Source organism: Pseudophryne corroboree, chromosome 2 (genome assembly GCF_028390025.1).
Source record: "Pseudophryne corroboree isolate aPseCor3 chromosome 2, aPseCor3.hap2, whole genome shotgun sequence".
NCBI lineage: Eukaryota > Metazoa > Chordata > Amphibia > Anura > Myobatrachidae > Pseudophryne > Pseudophryne corroboree.
This window is the reverse complement of record NC_086445.1, coordinates 393,885,747-393,891,746: the sequence shown is the minus strand read 5'-3', so window position 1 is coordinate 393,891,746 and position 6,000 is coordinate 393,885,747. Positions and strand designations below refer to the sequence as shown.

At 38.2% G+C, this 6,000-nt stretch overlaps 1 protein-coding gene across 5 annotated transcripts in view; it reads left to right on the top strand.

Annotated features, from left to right (window-relative positions):
• Window positions 1-6,000, top strand: part of TMEM131 (transmembrane protein 131) — a 554,400-nt gene that overhangs the window by 310,741 nt on the left and 237,659 nt on the right. The gene's annotated exons all lie outside the window — the stretch shown is intronic.

Genomic DNA, 6,000 nt, shown 5'->3' with positions numbered 1-6,000 from the left:
GGTGGACACCCAATATATATTCATGCAATCAAATTTGCCTTTAGTATTAGTAACGAGAGTTCTAAATGCTAACATAAGGCACCAGTTTTACTATTTAGAAATTTATCATGATTCAGCTGCTACCCTGTTCCAAATTTTCATTTGGTTAGTTTTACAACATGTATTGTATTGTATTGTAATTCCTGCTGTGAAATATTTTTCTTTTTATGTCCGTTATTGCATTTTGTATTCTTAAATTTGATTTGTGTGTTTAATTATGTTGAAAATGTGTGAAAGCCTTTAAAATCTGTGCAAGTGCGACAGTGCAAAGCTGTACTGAGCAGCTAGAGAAACATAGACACCTGGCAGCTCTGCCAAACTGACAGCTCCCAGCACCTCTCCTCCCCTTCTCCTATGTACCAACCAGTCTCCACTGGGTCCTATTAGATTACATTTATTCTAGGGTTGTTATTGGTGTTAAAGGAATGTTGACGAACATGTTTTTGGGACCCAAAACGTGTATCCCCCAACACATTTAGGCTTCATTCAGAGTGATTGCTTGGAAACTGAATTTAGACCTGAGCAACAGTGGCGCAGATACAGAATGTTGAGATAATGACAATTAAACCATTTTTGCAGTTTATAGAAGAACTGTGCTTGCATAGAAAATTGCCTCGAACTGAGCATGACTAATAATTTGCGATGGCTAATATATATATATATATATATATATATAAATAAATAAATTATTTTTTTTGAGCAGATTTTTATTTTTTTATTGAAGCATTGTATTACAAATCTAACATATGTGCGGTAACCGAGAAGGCTATTATGTTTTATGCTATGTTCTGCGGCATTTTATGGTTTCTTTAAGACTAATTCCTGCTAATCTGAGTACCCTTATTGTGGTCTACTCTAGTTTATGGATACTGTTTTGTGATCTTGTAACATCTGCGAGTGCAGATTGTCCAGTGCTACTTTTCCATGCAGATTTCTGGATTATGTTTATTTCAGGAATAGTGCTTGAGAAGTGGAACTGAACAAGCACATATATTTCAGGTTAATTTTATGCATACCATATACAGGTTGAGTATCCCATATCCAAATATTCCGAAATACGGAATATTCCGAAATACGGACTTTTTTGAGTGAGAGTGAGATAGTGAAACCTTTGTTTTCTGATGACTCAATGTACACAAACTTTGTTTAATACATAAAGTTATTAAAAATATTGTATTAAATGACCTTCAGGCTGTGTGTATAAGGTGTATATGAAACATAAATGAATTGTGTGAATGTAGACACACTTTGTTTAATGCACAAAATTATAAAAAATATTGGCTAAAATTACCTTTAGGCTATGTGTATAAGGTGTATATGTAACATAAATGCATTCTGTGCTTAGACTTGGGTCCCATCGCCAGGATATCTCATTATGGTATGCAATTATTCCAAAATACGGAAAAATCCCATATCCAAAATACCTCTGGTCCCAAGCATTTTGGATAAGGGATACTCAACCTGTACAACCTTTGCCACAACTGTGTGCACTCATGTTATTTCCCTAGGTCTGCAAGTGAAATCCTTGCATGTCAACAGGATGTTAAAGTATAATTACCTCTTTACACTGTCCTGATTCCATGTTTCACTCTTTGTTTTGTGGAATGAGCACACAACTGTTTATGTATTGCACTCAGCAGTGTGCTGGCTTGTTATGTGTGATGACAGGAAAATTACACCCGTTTAGGTGGCTTTTATCCCCACTTAGCTAGGCACGTGGCTGTAGTTTATTGTAATCTTGTCACATTTGTATTCTCTCTGTTGTGGTGAATCTGATGAAAAATAAATTTGACTCATAAGAGAAAACTTGTCATATTTGTACCTAGCTGGCAATAATGTCATAACTTTTCCTTGGCCACTCTCTGTCATATAATCAAATTCATTTATATTGTGTAGCATTTGGTATAAGTATAGATTAGCTGTAGTTTTGAGTAGAGTGTTAAAAAATAACATACAGCTTGCATTGCAGTTGCACACATTGGGATTAAGGTTTGTCTAGGTTTAGTATTTGGATACAAGATTTAGTTCTGTCTGTTGTCGAATGATTTAGGTATCGAAAATACAGTTGCCAGTGGTAATTGTAGCCACTCATTAGCAGTTTGACCACTTAAGATGGGCATACACCTACAGGTTATAATGTCAGACCGACAGATGAATTATCTGACATGCTGACAACATCCAGTATTGTTGCTATACACTGTCTGATTATGGAAACGATATTGCTTTCAGCCTCTAAAGGGCCCTACACACTTGCCGATGTGTCCGGCCGATATGAACAATCTCGTTCAGTAATGTACAAAAAATTGTTCATATCTTTCAGTGTGTAGGCACCAATGATGAATGATGCGCGGCCCCGCATCGTTTATATTTGCCAGCCATTATGGACAATATCGTACATATTGGCATGCAAGGCTATGGGGCTGGGTGACGCCAGGGAGTGAAGAAACTTCACCCCCCCCTGCTGCCGGGTAGTCTGCTGGCTGTATCGGACGTTTGGCATTTTTGCGGCAAATCGGCCAGTGTGTAGGGCCCATTACACATCAGACAGTTTAAATTAGAGCACCAATTATAAAATCTTTTTCAGACATGCTGAACAGGTTTGCATGCCAGACAAACCAGTAACTGCTGCTTGGCTACAACTATATACTGTTCATTTATTGACCTGATCGGTTGATTACTGGCTAATCAGGCATATTGAACAGTGTTTGCCCAGCATTACTCTGGGTGTCATTTTCCGGTCAAGACAAATCCTGGAGACTGCCGATACAGAAGAAAATTTGGCACCTACATTGTGGAAGTAATTTCTATAAGTGCCAGTGAAAGTGTGTGTTCCTGCTGGCTCTGACTATCACTTGAATTCAGTATTATTTCATACACTCGTCACAAGGGGCTATATGGTATTCATATTCAAACTCCATGTTTTATGCCGCAAACACATTAATATTCAGGGAGTAGGGAATAATAAACAAGTTTGAAATAATGATACCATGATTCCGACCGAAAATCATTGGGAACGGCAAATGAGGGTTTTTTAATATGAAGAAATTCCTTGATGGATCACTGGTCACAGGCGGGTTGGGTCAATTATTTAGGGAAATGGCGCTAAGATGTATTTAAGATGCCTTTAGCGTTTGATGGGCAGTGACTATGTCGATACTGGACCATTTTTGTATGTAGTGTGTGTATGTGTGTGTCTGAGATAAATATATATGTGCGTATGTGTATATGTTCAGGTTGCTTTTTTAATTCTTTTTAACAGTACACTGTACTTTATTGATAAAGCAGTCTTATCCCACTTGCATTATTGTACCAAGTATACTGAACAAGAGTTCGTATATGCAAAGCAGCTCATTATCTTTTCACATTTAAAAATATTTATAAAATATTTTTTAGCCCTCTTTTAATTTTAAATTTGTATTCTTTTATTTTGTGTTACTATTAGGAAGCACAATGGAAGCGATTCAGTTGTGCCGCGCCCCCCCCTGCTGGGCGTCTAATGGAGCTATTCAGTCGATCAGACACCTATTAGCCATGGCAGTCACAATTTTTCTTGCAGCCTCTGGAGGTGCGAGAAAAAATGCGACTGCCTCGGCTAATGGGCGTCTATCAGATAAACAATTGAATAGCTCCGAAACATGCTCATTACTCAAGACTGCCAGTAGATGGCACTTGTCACAATTAAATCTGCCCCATTGAGGTGCTTAGACATTTCTGATTGTTTTCAAAGATCATATAACTAAATTGAAGTACAGGTTGAGTATCCCTTATCCAAAATTCAGAATCACACATTTTTGGTTCCCCTACTGAGATAATGACACATCTGTATTATTTGGCAATCTTTGTTTGAGCGGTCATGTTGACCATTCCTAAGCTTAATGCACAAACTGTGCTCATGCTAAAAATCCTGAATAGGTGAAGGAGACCTCTGGCAGTGATCAGACCAAGTAAACAATATGTCCTGAGGCTCTTTTAAAGGTATAAGGTCATCTATTTTTATCATACACGCCAACAAAATACAGAGTTTTCCTGCTGATTGATACCTCTTGCCAGGTATTTCAGTCTGAAATGGTGCTGCCTAATTGATTCAGATTTTTCTATTTGTTGTAAATGTTTTGTTCAATATACAATTTTTTGCTCATCCTATTATGACACAATATTTGGACAGGCAACTAAATCTCTACCATTGGCCTCCAAAATGCAAATAAAAATAAAATAGTTCAAATTACATAGCACACATTTCAAGTCTAGTATAAACAAGTCTAACCACATTTTACCGGGCCATTTGATTGAACTGTCAATTGGAAAATACTTATTTACAGTATTTGCTCCACTTTCAAAATCCAGATAAAAGCCAGTATATCACTATATGACATAAGTTCCAGATCCCGGCTGCTGAAATCCAGACGCTGGAATCCCGACACCTGTCAGAACACAGATGCCAGAATCCTGACACCTGGAGTCCCGAAGGGATGTATAGCCAGGACTGTTATGGTCATGCTGAGCGTTGGGGTGTGTGGGTGTGGAGGTTAGGATAGGCTGCAGGGGGGGTGTTAGGTTTTGGCTCTAAAGGGGGAGGGTTAGGCTGCAGGGAGGGGAGTTAGGTTTAGGCACTAACTGGGGAGGTTCGGTTAGGCTGCGGTTGGGGTAGTTAGAAGGCCTAACTCACCCCTGTCAGGATCTTCAACATTGCGATGTCAGCATCTGTACAGATCATTAACATGCTGCAAAATTAATTAATATCATTTTTAATATTTAGATCTATTTGTATAAGAAAGTGATTTGTACTTCTTTTAGTTGGTATGTCCTAGCTAATGACAATGTACGTGGTGCACAAGCCTGTCATTGTGTGGAGAGTCGGGTTGCTAGACAAAAATTTGCAGAGTAAACACTCTTTTGGGGAAATTCAATTGTTTTAGGTATCTAATAATCCCGTTTAAACGGGACTGCTTAGACGTCCATAAAATTGTCTCAATTCAACTGTTTGGGCTCACATGCATATCCCGCATGTCACACTCAGACAGGCTACACCTCCCATCATAAAAATGTACGCATTTATCCTCCTCTCTTACTTAGTAAACAAGCATCATGTGAGGAGGAATTCTTCTTGGTTCAGGTCCAGTGCCATCGCTCTCTTTCACTTCTTAACCAAGACTTCATCATCACCGCAACAGTTTTAGTGGTCAGAGCTTCAAGGCATTTTACCTATTTACACGTGGTCCAAAGAAGCTTTACTGGGCTCTGGCTCTCTCTATATTACATTAGATGATTAATTTGAGCCATAGGGGGAGATGTATCAAAGCTTGGAGAGAAATTATCAACCATATAGCTCCTAACTGTCATTTTTCAAACACAGCCTATAAAATGACTGACTGGCGCGGATTGGTATCCCACAGTAATTACCCATCAGAAAAAGGAAACAAGTAACCTCATTTTAAGTGTGGACGTGGACAAAGCGTTTGCCCATTTTTCCTAACCCCAACTAATATGGATTTATAAATTCCGTAATTTTACTCCTACTTTTCTCCATATGTTCCTTCAGTTTATAATATTCCCAAGGCCTTCTTGTTCATAATTTCAGCACCCAAATCTTCTGCCTGGACAGAGATACCAGGTGGGTTTGCTCCTCCTTGTCTATAATTTAGCTTTGCACCCATTCTGTTATTTAACACATAGCTAGATTCGTCAAATATAACTGAGAGTCTCCAAATGTAAAAATTTCACTTTTGCTGAAGATACATTATTGTAGTCTATATTAAAACTATTAAAACAAATGTTGCTGTTTTCCATAAGAAAGTGTTGTAGTATTATTTTCTATAAGCATTCATGGGGAACATTGTGCTTGCACACCTTATAGCTATTGCAGGTTTACTTTCAAGATAATGTGATCTGCACTATTGGTCAACATAGGCACTAGGTCGTCTGGTTCATATGGTTAACATGACATTGGTCGACACATGGTTT